The sequence below is a fragment of the Capra hircus genome (assembly GCF_001704415.2).
Source record: "Capra hircus breed San Clemente chromosome X unlocalized genomic scaffold, ASM170441v1, whole genome shotgun sequence".
Classification (NCBI taxonomy): Eukaryota; Metazoa; Chordata; class Mammalia; order Artiodactyla; family Bovidae; genus Capra; species Capra hircus.
In genome coordinates this window covers 24,799,121-24,817,317 of record NW_017189517.1, presented here as the reverse complement: position 1 = coordinate 24,817,317, position 18,197 = coordinate 24,799,121, and the positions used below count along the sequence as shown (strand labels likewise).

The 18,197-nt window shown below is 40.2% G+C and overlaps 1 pseudogene; it reads right to left on the bottom strand.

The window, feature by feature from the left end:
* The window catches only part of LOC102178803, a 54,802-nt pseudogene extending 36,839 nt beyond the window's left edge, over nucleotides 1–17,963 (bottom strand).
* Between the last annotated feature and the right edge of the window lie 234 nt (nucleotides 17,964–18,197).

Sequence of the window (18,197 nt, the reverse complement as noted above, 5' to 3'; positions counted from 1 at the left end):
ACAAAAGAGTTTCAGTATGAACTGAATTTTTACAGTAATTTTCTTAATAATTAACAAGTCAAGTCAAAAAAAATTGCTCTTAACCACCTATAGAAGAAAGACTCCTCAATCTTGTTTCTTTCCCAAAGTAGAGCAGATGTTTCAGAGGTAAATTTCGAATTCAGTAAGTGTCCAAAGTAGGGAAAACCGATTAAAGCATCCAGACTCAAATATTACCAAAAAAAAAAGTTTACAAAATCTCTTTCAGATTATAAGAAACTGTGAAGCTGTTAAAATATTAGAGTGCAGAAACAGAGATTTAAAGCCTTCTCATTAAGGAAGCAAAACTAGGAAAAAGAATATTCTCTATTTAAATTTTTTTCCCTCATACTTATTATCCTGGATGGCTGGTTTTGAGGTTGTCATATAAAATCTACAACCAGTGAGAATTTACAATATAAGAAATTACCCCATTCACAATAGTAGTAAAACTCATAAAATATCTAGAAATAAATAAGAAATAAGCAGAACTTATACAAAGAAAACCCTTGTAGAACATAAAATAAGACTTTAATAAATGGAGATATATTTTATTCTTAAATAGGTAGATTGAATATTAAAACAACTTTAGTTCTCCCAAACACTTCAGTTCTCTCTAGAAATCCAACATACACCCAACCAAAATTCTAGAAGTGAATTATCTGAAGGGAGAGATGGAGAGCTTGACAAAAACCATAAACTACATTAAAATCTGGAAAAGAAGGGTAATCAGTAGATTAATCCTGCCAGATAGTGAAGTATATCATAAAAAGTGATTAAGAGAGTATGATACATGAATTGACAGGAATTGGCAGTTTAACAGATAAGAATGGAGTATAGAAATGGACTTAAATATATGGGAGAATATAGTCCTATATGATGAAGTTGGTATCCATTCATTTAACAATTATTTACTGAGTCATATCTGATGCAGACCTGCAACACTCAAAATTTCTACCTTGAATGTAGCTTAAATTCTCATGGAAAAAAACAAAAAAGCAATAAATAAAATATATAATATATCAGACAGTGATCAGTGCTATTGAGAAAACTCTTGCAGGAAAGAGAGATGGGAGGTGGAGGGACTGAAATTTTAAATAGAGCAGTCATCTCTGAGAGGGTGACATTTCAGCAAAGACCAGGAGCATGAGCCATATAGACAGTAGATCAGATAGGGTGAGGTTTCTCAACATGGACACTGTTGACACTTTGGGCCAGATAATTCTTTGCTGTCGGAGAGACTGTCGTGTGTATCATAGGGTGTTTAGCAGGATCCCTGGCCTCTACCCACTGGATGCCAGTAGCTACCCTCCTCCCGGTTGTGACAATCAGAAATGTCTGTAAAGACTTAGAGAAGGAACTCATGGCTGCCGTGGGGGATGGTTGGTAGGGAGGGACAGTTAGGGAGTTTGGGAAGGTCATGTGCACACTTAATATGTTTAAAATGGATAACCAACATGGCTTCACTCTAATGCCTTTGCAAAATGTCTCCTCTTCAAGATTTATAAAAAGGACTTTAGAAGTTTCTGATTTTCATAACATAATACTGAACTGAGTAATAAAAAAAATAACTGAAAAATTCTAATGAGAAACCTGATGACTTCATAAAGCTATTAACAAAAAGGATTATTTACATAGAACTGAATAAACTGGTAAATATGGTTGCAATTTTTATGGTTGCTATTTCAAAGGATTACTGGTTTAAATCTGCGTTTTCCAGGTATAAGAAAAACTTCTTCAATTAATTATGACTTCCAGGAATTTGGTAGATTATGCCTTTTGGAGCATATATCTTTTTCTCTCTACCTGGTTGATCCTGACAGTAACATATGCTGGTGTCAAAGATTAGGCCACGCATCAGTGTGTATGTCCAGTGCAATGAAACTATAGTTAGCTGATTAAATCAGTTATGGTTCCTTTGGTCACTTGATTACTGCAACTGGATTACAAGTAGTTACACTAATCATTGTTTAAATTTGTTCTTTGTTCTCAAATTGTGCTTTGTGTCTCCCTGCTGCTCTATGACATTGTCTGCATTACTTATATCTTGTTTAATTTATAAGATTGTTGTCTCTTGAAGTAACCAATGTGTATTCAGGCCTCCAATAAAAGTTCTATGGCTAAACATTTTGAAAAAAATCACATTTTTAACATAAAATAATTGTAATAGTGTGATTCTAGGTATGGGAAGAAGCAACAAGGGAAAATGTCTCCTGGATTATTGTAGACAGAATCCAGAGAATTTTTAATTATTGATGGGATCTGATCCAAATCTTAAGACCTGGAGTGACATAGCAAGAATTTTTGGCTTAACTGGGATGAGCCTCCCAGGACCATGGGACAAAAGTTGATCATGAAATATTTCCGAGGGTAAGACCTGATTGCAGCCCTTCAATGTGAGCCAGTGAGCCCCAAGGAAGGGAAATACCTGCCATTATGAAGTGAAAGTATGTCCTGTCATATTAATAAACAAGAAATATCACAGTCATCAGTGATTTCTGGCCTCCAAATATGACTGAGGGCTCCCAAAACTGCGATCCAGAGGATGCTGCCATCCACCATGGTGATTGCTGAGGAGCTGGGGGAATGCAGGAAGCAAGGAGAACAAGGAAATAAGATTGGCCCCAGATAGCTGAGGTGCATATGAAAGGAGTGAATTCAGTGAGCGAGAGCCTTCCATCTTCCCATACATGGAATGCTAAATTCCTTAACTTGATACCTGATCTTTAATTTTCAGAAGGCCTGCTCCCTTTGTTGCAAACTTGTATATGCCTTGACTCCCCCACTTGCCTCCTTGGGGCAGGTTTCTCAGAGCTACTGAGATGTTGTCTCCTGAGCTTAGAGTCCTAAACATTCTCTCTAAATAAAATAACTTTCTACTTTCAGGTTGTGATCATATTTTTTAATCAACACCACCTAACAGTCATCAAACTGCAGCCACTCCAGCCACTCCCTATGGTGAACCCTAAGGAAACTGAGAATGCAGGATTACAGACCCTAGATGGCTGAGGTACATATGAAGGAAATAATATCAATGAGCCCTGATTCTTGCATCATTCCATACATAGAAAAGTGCTAAATTTGTTCACTTGAGATGCTGTCTCGTGAATTTGAAGTTCACCATATCTAAGTATACACGTGTAAAATAGACAATTTCCAAAAGAGGAACAAAAAGAAGACAAATCACAACATTTGAAACACTGGTAAAGATGGCGGACACTCCCAGAAAGATCCACCTGACTAAGCAGAACAGTCATCACCCACTTTTTCCGTAAGATTGAAGAATTGTTGCAGAGAAGAAGCCAGTTTTGACTCCATGTTGGAAACTGTTTCTTTGACTTGCTTTTCATTGTTTTTGTTAATATAATCATACATAATGCCTTGCTTAAAAGGACCCTCTCCCTCTGGTGGTTTAGGCATTATGTCATGTCCTACTCATGCGACCCCATGGACTGTAGCCCTCCAGGCTCCTCTGTCCATGGAATTCTCCAGGCAAGAATACTGAAGTGGCTTACCATATCCTTCTCCAGGGGATCTTCCCAACCCAGGGATCAAACCTGGGTCACCTGACTGTAAACTAAAGTGCCTTTGTTCAGAACTCTCTGTCCACCTATACATGGCAGGAATAAATTAACATATTCAGTGCCTGAGGCTTGCCATTCTAGAAGATGTTTGCAACATGAATAGTCTTTTCACTTTTCTTCCTCACCTTCCCCTCACCATCTCTAATCTATAAAAGAACCTGGCATCCAGACCCCATAAGATGATTATTTTGAGACACTAACCTGCCATCCTGGAGAAATTTGGCCTTGGAGTACAGAATGAAGCAGGGCAAAGGTTAATAGAGTTTTGCCAAGAGAACGCACTGGTCATCACAAACACCCTCTTCCAACAATACAAGAGATGACTTTACACATGGACATCACCATATGGTCAACACTGAAATCAGATTGATTATATTCTTTGCAGTCAAAGATGGAGAAGCTCTATACAGTCAGCAAAAAAAGACTGGGAGCTGACTGTGGCTCAGATCATAAACTTCTTATTGCCAAATTCAGACTTAAATTGAAGAAAGTAGGGAAAACAACTAGACTATTCAGGTATCACCTAAATCAAATCCCTAATGATTATACAGTGGAAGTGACAGATTCAAGGGATTAGATCTGATAGAGTGCCTGAAGAACTATGGACAGGAGTTTGTGACATTGTACAGGAGGCAGGGATCAAGATTATCCACAAGAAAAAGAAATGCAAAAAGGCAAAATGGTTGTCTGAGGAGGCCTTGCAAATAGCTCTGAAAAGAAGAGAAGGAAAAGGCAAAGAAGAAAAGGAAAGTATACCCATTTGAATGCAGAGTTCCAAATAATAGCAAGGAGAGATAAGAAAGCCTTCCTCAGCAATCAATGCAAAGAAATAGAGGAAAATAGAATGGAAAAGACTAGAGATCTCTTCAAGAAAATTAGAGATATCAAGGGAACATTTCATGCAAAGATGGACACAGTAAAGGACAGAAATGATATGGACCTAACAGAAGCAGAAGATAATTAAGAAGAGGTGGCAACAATATACAGAAGAACTACACTAAAAAGATGTTTATGACTCAGATAATCATGATAGTGTGATCACTCACCTAGAGCCAGACATCCTGGAATGCGAAGTCAAGTGGGCCTTGGGAAGCATCACACTGGTGAAAGAAATCAAAGAGGACACTAAAAGATGGAGAAATATACCATGTTCATGGATCAGAAGAATCAATATAGTGAAAATGAGTACATTACCCAAAGCAATTTATAGATTCAATGCAATCCCTATCAAGCTACCAACGGTATTTTTCACAGAGCTACAACAAATAATTTCACAATTTGTATAGAAATACAAAAAACCTCGAATAGCCAAAGCAATCTTGAGAAAGAAGAATGGAACTGAAGGAATCAACCTGCCTGACTTCAGGCTCTACTACAAAGCCACAGCCATCAAGACAGTATGGTACTGGCACAAAGACAGAAATATAAATCAATGGAACAAAATAGAAAGCCCAGAGATAAATCCATGCACCTATGGACACCTTATCTTTGACAAAGGAGGCAAGAATATACAATGGATTAAAGAAAATCTCTTTAACAAGTGGTGCTGGGAAAACTGGTCAACCACTTGTAAAAGAATGAAACTAGAACACTTTCTAACATCATACACAAAAATAAACTCAAAATGGATTAAAGATCTAAACATAAGACCAGAAATTATAAAACTCCTAGAGGAGAACATAGGTAAAACACTCTCCGACATACATCACAGCAGGATCCTCTATGACCCACCTCCCAGAATATTGGAAATAAAAGCAAAAATAAACAAATGGGACCTAATTAAAATTAAAAGTTTCTGCACAACAAAGGAAACTATAGGCAAGGTGAAAAGACAGCCTTCAGAATGGGGGAAAATAATAGCAAATGAAGCAACTGACAAACAACTAAACTCAAAAATATACAAGCAACTCCTGCAGCTCAATTCCAGAAAAATAAATGACCCAATCAAAAAATGGGCCAAAGAACTAAACAGACATTTCTCCAAGGAAGACATACAGATGGCTAACAAACACATGAAAAGATGCTCAACATCACTCATTATCAGAGAAATGCAAATCAGAACCACAATGAGGTACCATTTCACGCCAGTCAGAATGGCTGCGATCCAAAAGTCTACAAGCAATAAATGCTGGAGAGGGTGCGGAGAAATGGGAACCCTCCTACACAGTTGTTGGGAATGCAAACTAGTACAGCCACTATGGAGAACAGTGTGGAGATTCCTTACAAAACTGGAAATAGAAGTGCCTTATGACCCAGTAATCCCACTGCTGGGTATACACACCGAGGAAACCAGAATCGAAAGAGACACGTGTACCCCAATGTTCATCGCAGCACTGTTTATAATAGCCAGGACATGGAAGCAACCTAGATGTCCATCAGCAGATGAATGGATAAGAAAGCTGTGGTACATATACACAATGGAGTATTACTCAGCCATTAAAAAGAGTACATTTGAGTCACTTCTAATGAGGTGGATGAAACTGGAGCCTATTATACAGAGTGAAGTAAGCCAGAAAGAAAAACACCAATACAGTATACTAACACATATATATGGAATTTAGAAAGATGGTAACGATTACCCTGTATGCCAGACAACAAAAGAGACAAATATAGTGAACAGTCTTTTGGACTCTGTGGGAGAGGGCGAGGGTGGGATGATTTGGGAGAATGGCACTGAAACATGTATAATATCTTTATGAAATGAATAGCCAGTCCAGGTTCGATGCATGATACTGGATGCTTGGGGCTGGTGCACTGAGACGATCCAGAGGGATGGTACGGCGAGGGAGGAGGGAGTGGGGTTCAGGATGGGGAACACGTGTATACCTGTGGCGGATTCATATTGAAGTGTGGCAAAACCAATACAATATTGTAAAGTAATTAACCTCCAATTAAAATAAATAAATTTATTTAAAAAATAATTTAAAAATTTTAAAAATACAAAACAAAAAAAAATTTTTTTAAAAGGAAGCATCACTACGAACAAAGCTAGTGGAGGTGATGGAATTCCAGTTGAGCTATTTCAAATCTTGAAAGATGATGCTGTCAAAGTGCTGCACTCAATATGGCAGCAACTTTGGAAAACTCAGCAGTGGCCACAGGACTGGAAAAGGTCAGTTTTCATTCCAATCCTAAAGAAAGACAATGCCAAAAATGTTCAAACTACCACACAATTGCACTTATCTCACACGCTAGCAGAGTAATGCTCAAAATTCTCCAGGCCAGGCTTCAACAGTACGTGAACCATGAACTTCCAGATGTTCAAGATGGATTTAGAAAAGGCAGAGGAACCAGAGATCAAATTGCCAACATCCGCTGTATCATCAAAAAAAGCAAGAGAGTTCCAGAAAAACATCTACTTCTTTCTTGACTATGCCAAAGCCTTTGACTGTGTGGATCACAAAAAAACTGTGGAAAATTCTTAAAGAGATGGGAATACCAAACAACCTAACCTGTCTCCTGAGAAATCTGTATGCAAGTGAAGAAGCAACAGTTAGAACTGGACATGGAACAACAGACTGGTTCCAAATCGGGAAAGGAGTATGTCAAGGCTGTATATTGTCACCCTGCTTATGTAACTTATATGCAGAGTACATTATGAGAAATGCCAGGCTGGATGAAGCACAAGCTGGAATCAAGATTGCCAGGAGAAATATCAATAACCTCAGATATGCAGATGACACCATCCTTATGGCAGAAATCAAAGAACTAAAGAGCCTCTTGATGAAAATGAAAGAGGAGAGTGAAAAAGTTGGCTTAAACCTCAACATTCAGAAAACTAAGATCATGGCATCTGGTCCTATCAATTCATGGTAAATAGATGGGGAAACAATAGAAACAGTGACAGATTTTATTTGGTGGGGGCTCCAAAATCACTGCAGATCGTGACTGCAGCCATGAAATTAAAAGGCTCTTGCTCCTTGGAAGAAAAGTTATGACCAACCTAGACAGTATATTAAAAAGCAGAGACATTACTTTGCCAACAAAGGTCCATCTAGTCAAAGCTATGGTTTTTCCAGTAGTCATGAATGGATATGAGAGTTGGACTTAAAGAAAGCTGAGTGCCGAAGAATTGGTGCTTTTGAACTGTGGTGTTGGAGAAGACTCTTGAGTCCCTTGGACTGCAAGGAGATCCAACCAGTCCATCCTAAAGGAAATCAGTCCTGAATCATTGGAAGGACTGATGCTGAAATTGAAGCTCCAATACTTTGGCCACCTAATGTGAAGAACTGACTCCTTGGAGAAGACCCTGATGCTGGGAAAGATTGAAGGTGGGAGGAGAAGGGAACAACAGAGGATAACATGGCTGGATGGCATCACTGACTCAATGGACATAACTCCAGGAGTTGGTGACGGACAGGAAGGCCTGGCAAGCTGCAGTCCTCGAGATTGCAAAGAGTCAGACACAACTGAGTGACTGAACTGAACTAACTATACCTGCCATCTTCTGCTCAACGTTATGGCAGCCTGGATGGGAGGGGCGTTTGGGGTAGAATGGATAGATGTATATATATGGCTGAATGGATAGACGTATATGTATGGCTGGGTCCCTTCACTGTTCACCTGAAACTATCACAACACTGTTTGTTAATTGGCTATACCCCAATAAAAAATAAATAGTTGATAAAGTAAAAAAAAAAAAAGAAGAAGAAGAAGAAGAAATGTTTGTAAACATTGAGAAAAGTCACCTGGGTAGCAAAATGGCCCCCAACTGAAAATCTCTGGTTTGGAAAGAATAGTGTGGGCAAATGTCCCAAGTGTCTGAGGAGAATGGTTGGCATGCTAAAGAGACAGCACGAGAGCTATTGTGACTGGAGTGGAGTGAGCATAGATCAAGGGTCAGGTTGCATGGCAGGGCTGGGAGGAGAACCGTAGAATATGATGTAATATATTTTGAGGGAGGGGGTAGTCTGTGTCAGATCATACAGGACCTTGTAAGACACTGTAATGACTTTATCTTTTATGTGAAAAGTGTTGAAAGCATTATTCACTCAATCGTGTCCGACTCTTTGCAACCCCATGGACTGCAGCCTGCCAGACTTCTCTGTCCATGGAATTCTCCAGGCCAGAATATTGGAGAGGGTTGCCATTTTCTTCTCCAGGGGATCTTCCCAACCCAGGGATCAAAGCCGGGTCTTCTGCATTGCAGGCAGATTCTTTAGCATCTGAGCCACCAGGGGAGCTAGGTGGCACTAGTGATAAAGAACCCATCTGCCAATGCAGGAGACTCAGGTTCAGTCCCTGGGTGAGGAAGATCCCCTAGAGGAAGGCATGGTAACCCACTCCAGTATTCTTGCCTGGAGAATCCTATGGACAGAGGAGCCTGGTGGGCTATAGTCCACAGGGTCACAAAGAGCTGGACACAACTGAAGGGACTTAACACACACACATCTTTTATGTAGAATGAGATGAAAAGCCTTTGGAGGATTTTAAGCAGAGAAGTGATTTGATGTCTCCTATTCTCAAAGAACCATTCAGTCTGCTGTGTTGAGAACAGATTGTGGGGGAGCGAGGGACTTCCCTGGTGATCGAGTGGCTAAGACTCTGTGTTCCCAATGCAGGGGGCCCAGGCTCAATTCTTGCTCATGGAACTAGGTCCCGCATGCTGTAACTAAGAGTTCACGTCACAGCTAGAATTCCCACATGCCACACCTAAGACCCGACAGAGTCAAACAAATATATATATATATATATATTTTTTAATTGGAAAGGGAAGATGCGGGGAGACCAGTTATTGTGATAAGCCAGAGAAGAGGTAGCTTCAAAAAGGCTTGGATTAGGGTATGAGCAATGGACATGGGGGAAAGTGGTGGATTTTGGATGTATTTTCATGGTAGAGTCAACAGGATTTGCTGACAGATGTGAATAAAAGGGGCATCAAAAATGACTCCCAGAAGGGGAATTGGGGGGAGAATATATACATGTGTATGTATGGCTGAGTCCCTTTGCTGTCCACCTGAAACTATCACAACATTGTTAACTGGCTATACTCCAATATAAAATAAAAGTTTGTTTTTTTTAAATGACTCCCAGGATTTTAGCCTAAGCAACTGAGAGGCTGAGTTTCCCTTTAGTGTTATGGGGAAAACTTTAGGGGTTGCCAATTTTGAGGAAAATTAGAATTGAGTTTTGGACATGTTGACTTTGAGTGGTCTTTTTTGGGCATCCAAGTGGAGGGATATAGTCGACTGGCTATACAGGTCTGGATATCATGGGAGAGGTCAGGGATGGAAATATAAATTTGAGGTCATTAGCATATAGGTGGTATTGAAAGTCATGAAACTAGATGAGCTCATTGTGGGAGCAAATTCAGACAGAGAAAAATCTAAGAACTGGCCCAATGTTAAGAGATCAGGTGTGGAGGGATGGCATGGGAAGGAGTACTAAAGGAAAACTGGTACAGGACACTGAAAAAACAAATCAAGAGATGTGGAAGAAAACCAGGAAAATGTGTATCCTGGAAGCCAAGTGGAGAAAATGCTTCAAGGTGGAAGAATTCATCAATGATGTAAATATCATCCACAGGTTGTTGTATTTAGCAACAGGAAAGTGACTTTATAACAGCAGTTGTAGCCAAGTGGTGAGCATGAAAGAATGGCTGGAGTGGGTTCAAGAGAGAATGGGAGGAAGGGAATTAGAGACTGCAAGAACAGGCAGCTTTTTAAGGAACTTTGTTTTAGAGCAGAGCAGAGAATGTGGGACTACAGGAGGAAGTGAATCAAGATAAAGTGGGCCAAAGAACTAAACAGACATTTCTCCAAGGAAGACATACGGATGGCTAACAAACACATGAAAAGATGCTCAACATCACTCATTATCAGAGAAATGCAAATCAGAACCACAATGAGGTACCATTTCACGCCAGTCAGAATGGCTGCGATCCAAAAGCCTACAAGCAATAAATGCTGGAGAGGGTGCGGAGATACGGGAACCCTCCTACACAGTTGGTGGGAATGCAAACTAGTACAGCCACTATGGAGAACAGTGTGGAGATTCCTTACAAAACTGGAAATAGAAGTGCCTTATGACCCAGTAATCCCACTGCTGGGTATACACACCGAGGAAACCAGAATCAGAGACACGTGTACCCCAATGTTCATAGCAGCAATGTTTATAATAGCTGGGAAATGGAAACAACCTAGATGTCCATCAGCAGATGAATGGATAAGAAAGCTGTGGTACATATACACAATGGAGTATTACTCAGCCATTAAAAAGAATACATTTGAATCAGTTCTAATGAGGTGGATGAAACTGGAGCCTATTATACAGAGTGAAGTAAGCCAGAAAGAAAAACATCAATACAGTATACTAATGCATATATATGGAATTTAGAAAGATGGTAACGATAACCCTGTATGCGAAACAGCAAAAGAGACAGATAAAGTGAACAGTCTTTTGGACTCTGTGGGAGAGGGCAAGGGTGGGATGGTTTGGGAGAATGGCATTGAAACATGTATATTATCATATGTGAGACAAATCGCCAGTCCAGGTTTGATGCATGAGACAGGATGCTCGGGGCTGGTGCACTGGGATGACCCAGAGGGATGGGATGGGGAGGGAGGTGGGAGGCGGGTTCAGGATGGGGAACATGTGTACACCCGTGGCAGATTCAAGTCAATGTATGGCAAAACCACTACAATATTGTAAAGTAATTAGCCTCCAATTAAAATAAATAAATTTATATTTTAAAAAAGAAAAGAAAAAAGATAAAGTTTGAAGATGGGGAGTAGAAATAGCGTCTTTGGATGTGGATAGGAATAATGCTGTGAAGAGAAAAGCCGATGAGGCAGAGAGAGGAGAAGCTGCCGGGGGGAGGTCCTCAAGCAGAAGAAAGGAGATGGAATCTAGTGCACATGCATGGGGTGGGCTGCACAGAGAGTCATGGACAGTTGCTTTCTAGCAACAGGAAGCACAACAGTGAACAGAGATACAGCTGCAGGTAAGAGAGCAACTGTGATGGTGAGGGCTTGCGGAAGTTCTCTTGATTGCTCCTATCTTCTCAGTGACATAGGAAGCGAGGAGAGATGATGAAAGAGGGGGTGCAGAGGCTTAAAAGAAGAAAAGATGTGTGTGCTGTGTAGGTCTAGAATTAGCCTGACCTGTTGTACTAAAGCTCCTGCATGGCACTGACCCCTCATCAAGGCATGAAACATACTGATGTTGCTGTGTAACAAGGGGTCTGAGGAAATGCAACGAGGTTTGCGCACATTGTGTATTTTGTAAAATTTATTTATTTATTTGGCCATGCCAGGTCTTAGGGCTTCCCAGGTGGCACTAGTGGTAAAAGAACCCACCTGCAAATACAGGAGACATAAGAGACACAGGTTCAATCCCTGGGTCGAGAGTATGGCAACCCACTTGAGTATTCTTGCCTGGAGAATCCCATGGGCAGAGGAGTCTAGTGGGCTGCAGTCCATAGCATTGCACAGAGTCAGACATGACTGAAGAGACTTAGCACAGATGCACACCAGGTCTTAGTTGTGGCATGTGGGATCTAGTCCTCTGACCAAGGATTGAACTTGGGTCCCCTACATTGGGAGTGTGGAGTCAGCCACTGGAACAGCAGGGAAGTCCCCACATTGCGTATTGATAACAGTGAGATTAATGATCTGCACCTGGTCTTAATATGATATCTGTCCCTTCCTCCCAGGGCTCTTGTGTTGAGGCTGGAATATGCTTGTATGACTGGCAAAAGAAAATTTTTAACCCCAAACGAGATTCCATTTTGGACTCCCTTGTTCCATGCAAATATCAGTGACTCCTGGTCCAAGCAAGAAAATGTACAGCCACCACCCTTACAGAGGAAGGCAAGAGGACCCCTTGCTGTATCCTTCTCCGGTAGTAAACTGTGAAACTGTAAGCACTGCCATTGGGTCCTTGAGTCACCTTTAGCAATTCAACCCTGCTCACCTGCCACTGTGAATGTAGCAGGAAATAGTTATCCAGGAGAATGCAAAAGAAAGGGAGAAAATGCATCGTTCCAATAAGGCACTGGGACACAAGGTGTAGTAGACATGGCTGCCCAAATCCATTCACAATGATTCCTCCTAGAGAATGCCCACCCTCTAACTTCCCCATCCCAGTCCATGGGGTTTCAGGATTGAGCTCACGACAGCCATGTTTGTATTAAGTAATCCCTGTCCCTGATCAGATCAAAGGTGAACCCCTGACCCAAGCTGAACTAATCAGAGTCTCTTCCAGTCTGAAGTGCTGGCATCTAGAAGGGAGGAGACCTAAAACCGTAGTTGTTGAACTTTGGTATGGCTAGCTCCACCATAGGACTCAGTAGTAGGAAAAAAAAAAAAAACCAGTTCACAGAGAGAGATGAACTAAGCCAACACTCAGAGAGCATCAGAGATGAGAGATGGAAAGAAACTAGTACTCTTTACATTCCTGACACCTTTACCGTCCCAGACTCTGGTCCTTTTGGATAATTAAACTCCATCCCAGAACTTGGGTTTCAGGAAAATACACCATATTCTCATAGCTAAAGTTAGCTCCTTTACTAGCAGCTAAAAATCCTTAATTCATTAGTCATTTAGAAACACATGAAGCGAGATCCTTATCTCACCTCCTACACAAAAATACATTCCAGATGGAGTTAAGATTTCAATTTAAAAATAAAATACCAGGAGTAAAATAAAATATAAGAATATTTTTACAGCCTGGGAATCCAGAAATCAAAGAGGAAAAAATAGTTAAACATTTGGCTGTAAACAATTTTATGTATGTAAACAGCCAAAACATCGTCAACACAGCCAAAAGGCACAAAATTTTGGGGGAAATCTGTGCAAAAAATGTAAAAAGCAAAGGACTAATATTAGTAATATACAAATAACTGCTATAAGTCAGTAAGAGAAGACAAAACAAAAGTAGACAAGTTGGTAAAGAACAAAAATTGGTAAAGCACAGAAAACCAATTATAAACAGCCAACAAACAAATGCAAAGATGCTCAACCTCTTACTTCAGAAATAGATGAAAATTATAGATCAGCAAATATTTAAAAGCTTCATAACCCTAGTGCTGACAAGCTTTTACCATTGGGAATGTAGTTTGGCAACGTCAATCAAAATTCTAAACGCACAAAACCGTTTGACACCAGTAAATCTACTACTAGGAATTTACCCTACAAAACTATTTACATAATTCATGTAACACTATTTATGTTTATTATAAATGGTTTATAAAATATGGACATGCCCAAATACCTATCACAGAGCATTAAATTAAATATATATATATATATAGAGAGAGAGAGAGAGAGTATATCCACAGAGTGTAATGTGCTGCAGAAATTAAAAAAGATTGAAGCAGGGGCTTCCCTGGTGGCACAGTGGGTAAGAATCTGCCTGCCAATGCAGGGGACATGAGTTCAGTCTCTAGTCTGGGAGGATTCCACACGCTGTGGAGCAACAAAGCCCAGGCACCACAACTGCTGAGCCTGTGTGTCACAACTACTGAAGCCCAAGTGCACTAGAGTTTGTGCTCCCGAACAAGAGAAGCCACCACAATGAGAAGCCTACACACCACAGCAAAGAGTAGCCCCTGCTCATCGCAACTAGAAAAAGTCTGCACACAGCAACAAAGACCCAGTTCAGCCAAAGATAAATAAATAAAAATTTAAAAAAAAAGTCCACATGTCTAAAAACATGATTGAGGAAGCATTGTATAAGCTGACACAAAAAGTTACTCCAGAGATATTTACAGTGGAAAAGGTAAATTTCAGATCACAGGAAAAGCATGATCTTACGTTTTTAAAGGGGAAAGTGAGGGGTGGGGGATAAATTAGGAGTATGGGATTAACAGATACAAACTACTATACATAAAATAGATAAGCAATAAGGATTTACTGTATAGCACAGGGAACAGCATTCAGTATTTTGTAATAACCTATAAAGGAAAATAATCTGAATTATATATATAACTGAATCCATTTGCTATACACCTGAAACTATCATATTGTTAGCTAGCTATACTCCAATACAAAATAAAAAGTTTTAAAAAGAGGAGGGACTTATTTCAGTCTGTGTAATAGGCTCTAGGTTCATCCACCTCATTAGGACCTATTCAAATGCATTCTTTTTTATAGCTGAGTGATATTCCATTGCATATATGTACCACAATTTCTGTATGCATTCATCTGTTAAGAACCAATATGATATTATAAAGCAATTATCCTCCAGTTTAAAAAAAATCAAAACGTGGGGGGAAGGGAGGCTAAAACACCATGACCTTGTACCAGTGGTCAAGCTTTTAATTTTTACTTTATACAGTTCTAAGCAGTTTAAACTGTCTGCAACAGACATTCATTAACTTTGCAATGTTTTAATAAAATATTTTTAGAAATCTTAGACAAAACCTTAAATAGAAAGGCATACCATGTTTTCAAATAGGAAGACACAATATCAAAACATGCCCATTGTTTCTTAACTTCACTTACAGACTTAACACGATCCCAGGAAGACTGCAGGGCTTCCCTGGAGGCTCAGTGGTAAAGAACCCACCTGTCAATGTTGGAGCTGCAGGAGATGAGAGTTCAGTCCCTGGGTCGGGAAGATCCCCTGGAGGAGGGTGTGGCAAGCCACTCCAGTATTCTTGCCTGGAGAATCCCATGGACAGAGGAGCCTGGTGGGCTACAGTTCATAGGGTCTCAAAGAGTTGGACATGACTGAAGTGACTTAGTACACATACATGCAGTAAAACTGCTTACTTTGGGGGCTGGAGAAGCTTATTTAATATTCACATGGAAAAATAAACAAGGAAGAGTAACCAGAAAACTGCTGAAAGGGAAGAATAATGGGACAGAGGGGACTTGTCTTACTAGATATTAAATCATATGCAATATATATAAATAGCAAGAATATTTATTATGGCAATGTTTGTATTAGACACAAACTGTGAACCACTGAAATACTTACCAAATAAGACTAGCTAAAATATAGTATATCAACGTTATGGAGTACTAGTTCTGTTCAGTTCAGTCACTCAGTCGTGTCCGACTCTTTGCCACTCCATGGCCTGTGGCACACCAGGCTTCCCTGTCCATCACCAACTCCCAGAGCTTGCTCAAACTCATGTCCATCAAGTCGGTGATGCCATCCAACCATCTCATCCTCTGTCGTCCCCTTCTCCTCCTGCCTTCAATTTTTCCCAGCATCAGGGTCTTTTCCAGTGAGTCAGTTCTTCGCATTAGGTGGCCAAAGTATTGGAGCTTCAGCTTCAGCATCTGTCCTTCCAGTGAATATTCAGGACTGATTTCCTTTAGGATAGACTGGTTGGATCTCCTGGCAGTCCAAGGGACTCTCAAGAGTCTTCTCCAACACCACAGTACAAAAGCATCAATTCTTTGATGCTCAGCTTTCTTTATGGTCCAACTCTCATGTCCATACATGACTACTGGAAAAATCACAGTTTTGCCTAGATGGACCTTTGTCAGCAAAGTAATATCTCTGCTTTTTAATATGCTGTCTAGGTTTGTCATAGCTTTTCTTCCAAGGAGCAAGCATCTTTTGAATTTCATGGTTGTAGTCACCATCTGCAATGATTTTGGAGCCCAAGAAAACAAAGTCTCTCACTGTTTCCATTGCTTCCCCATCTATTTGCCATGAATTGATGGGACCAGATGCCATAATCTTAGTTTTCTGAATGTTGAGTTTTAAGCTAACTTTTTCACTCTCCTCTTTCACTTTCATCAAGAGACTCCTTAGTTCTTCTTTACTTTCTGCCATAAGGGTGGTGTCATCTGCATATCTGAGGTTACTGATATTCCTCCTGGCAATCTTGATTCCAGTTTGTGCTTCATCCAGCCCAACATTTCTCATGTTTTACTCTGCATATAAGTTAAATAAGCAGTGTGACAATATACAGCCTTGATGTACTCCTTTCTCAATTTGGAATCAGTATGCTGTGTCCAGTTTGAACTGTTGCTTCTTGACCTGCATACAGATTTCTCAGGAGGCAGGTCAGGTGATCTGGTATTCCCATCTCTTTAAGAATTTTCCACAGTTTTTTGTGATCCACATAGTCAAAGGCTTTGGCATAATCAATAAAGCAGAAGTAGATGTTTTTCTGGAACTCCATTGCTTTTTCTATGGATCCAACAGATAATGGCAATTTGACCTCTGGTTCCTCCGCCTTTTCTAAATCCAACTTGAACATCTGAAAGTTTTCGGTTCACTACCTTTGAAGCCTCGCTTGGAGAATTTTGAGCATTACTTTGCTAGCGTGTGAGATGAGTGCAATTGTGTGGTAGTTTGAACATTCTTTGGTATTGCCTTTCTTTTAGATTTGAATGAAAAGTGACCTTTTCCAGTCCTGTGGCCACTGCTGAGTTTTCCAAATTTGCTGGCATATTGAGTGCAGCACTTTAACAGCATCCTCTTTTAGGATGATCCTAAAAGATAAAAGATGGAGTACTAAGCAGTCATTAAAAATAATGAAGTAGATGTCTTGATGTGGAAACATGCTCAAAATATGTTGCTAAATCCAAAAAACAAGTTGCAAAACAGTAGACATAATGGAATCCCATTTATAAAAAGGAGGAAAGTCATATGCTTATAACAACACCCATTCATCACATATATGTAAATATATGGAAAGTAGGTGGGAATTATGCCCACTGAACTGGTAACAGTGGTTACCTCTAATGGGGGGACTGGGATTCAGATAGTGGCAGGGAAAGTAACAGGGACTTTTATTCTGTATACTTCTGGAATGTTTGAGTCTATTTTTAGAAAAGATTATTTATTTGGCTGTGCTGGGTCTTTATTGCTGCACACAGGCTTTCCTCTAGTTGCAGTGAGTGGTGACTACTCTTGGTTGCGGTTCACAGGCTTCTCGTTGTGGTGGCCTCTCTTGCTGCAGAGCACAGGCTCTAGGCGGGTGAGCTTCAGTAGTTGTGATGCATGGGCTCGGTAGTTGTCCACTGGCTTAGTTGCTCCAGGGCATGTGGGATCATCAAGGACCAGAGAATGAACCCATGCCCCTACATTGGCAGGTGGATTCTTAACCACTAGACCACCAGGGAAGCCCCTAGAATGTTTGACTCTTTTTTGATGAGAATATATTCATGTAGTACCTGTGTCATTTTTTTTTCAAAAGATGCCCAAAACTTTACTGTAAGAGCAGTTACAACCTGCCTTCTTGTGATATTTAGGCATATTGGACCACAAGCAAAGTTTATAAATGAATCTTCAGGGATTCATTCAATCACGTGTTCATTTCCTCATTCATTCAACATATATTAAAGTTCCTGTTATGTGCCAGGCACCTGCTGTGATCCAAAGCAGCTCACTCACCTGGTGATGGCTGAAGGCAGCTGTCACACAAAATGACTGAGACACAGCAGCAACTAACATGGCCCGGACCAAGTGTGGATGATGAATGGCACCAATAAAATAAGAAGTTAATGCCTATCACAAGACTGTCCAACAGTGAAACTGAACATGACAAAGGTGAAAAATTTGTATCTAATGATGCCAAAAGCAAGCAACTTTGAGAAATTCTAACATGTTCCTCATAAAACTTTTGCCTAAAGACTTTCTGGCTCTTGGAACCGACTATGGAATTGACTCTGCTCTTCCTTGTGCTTT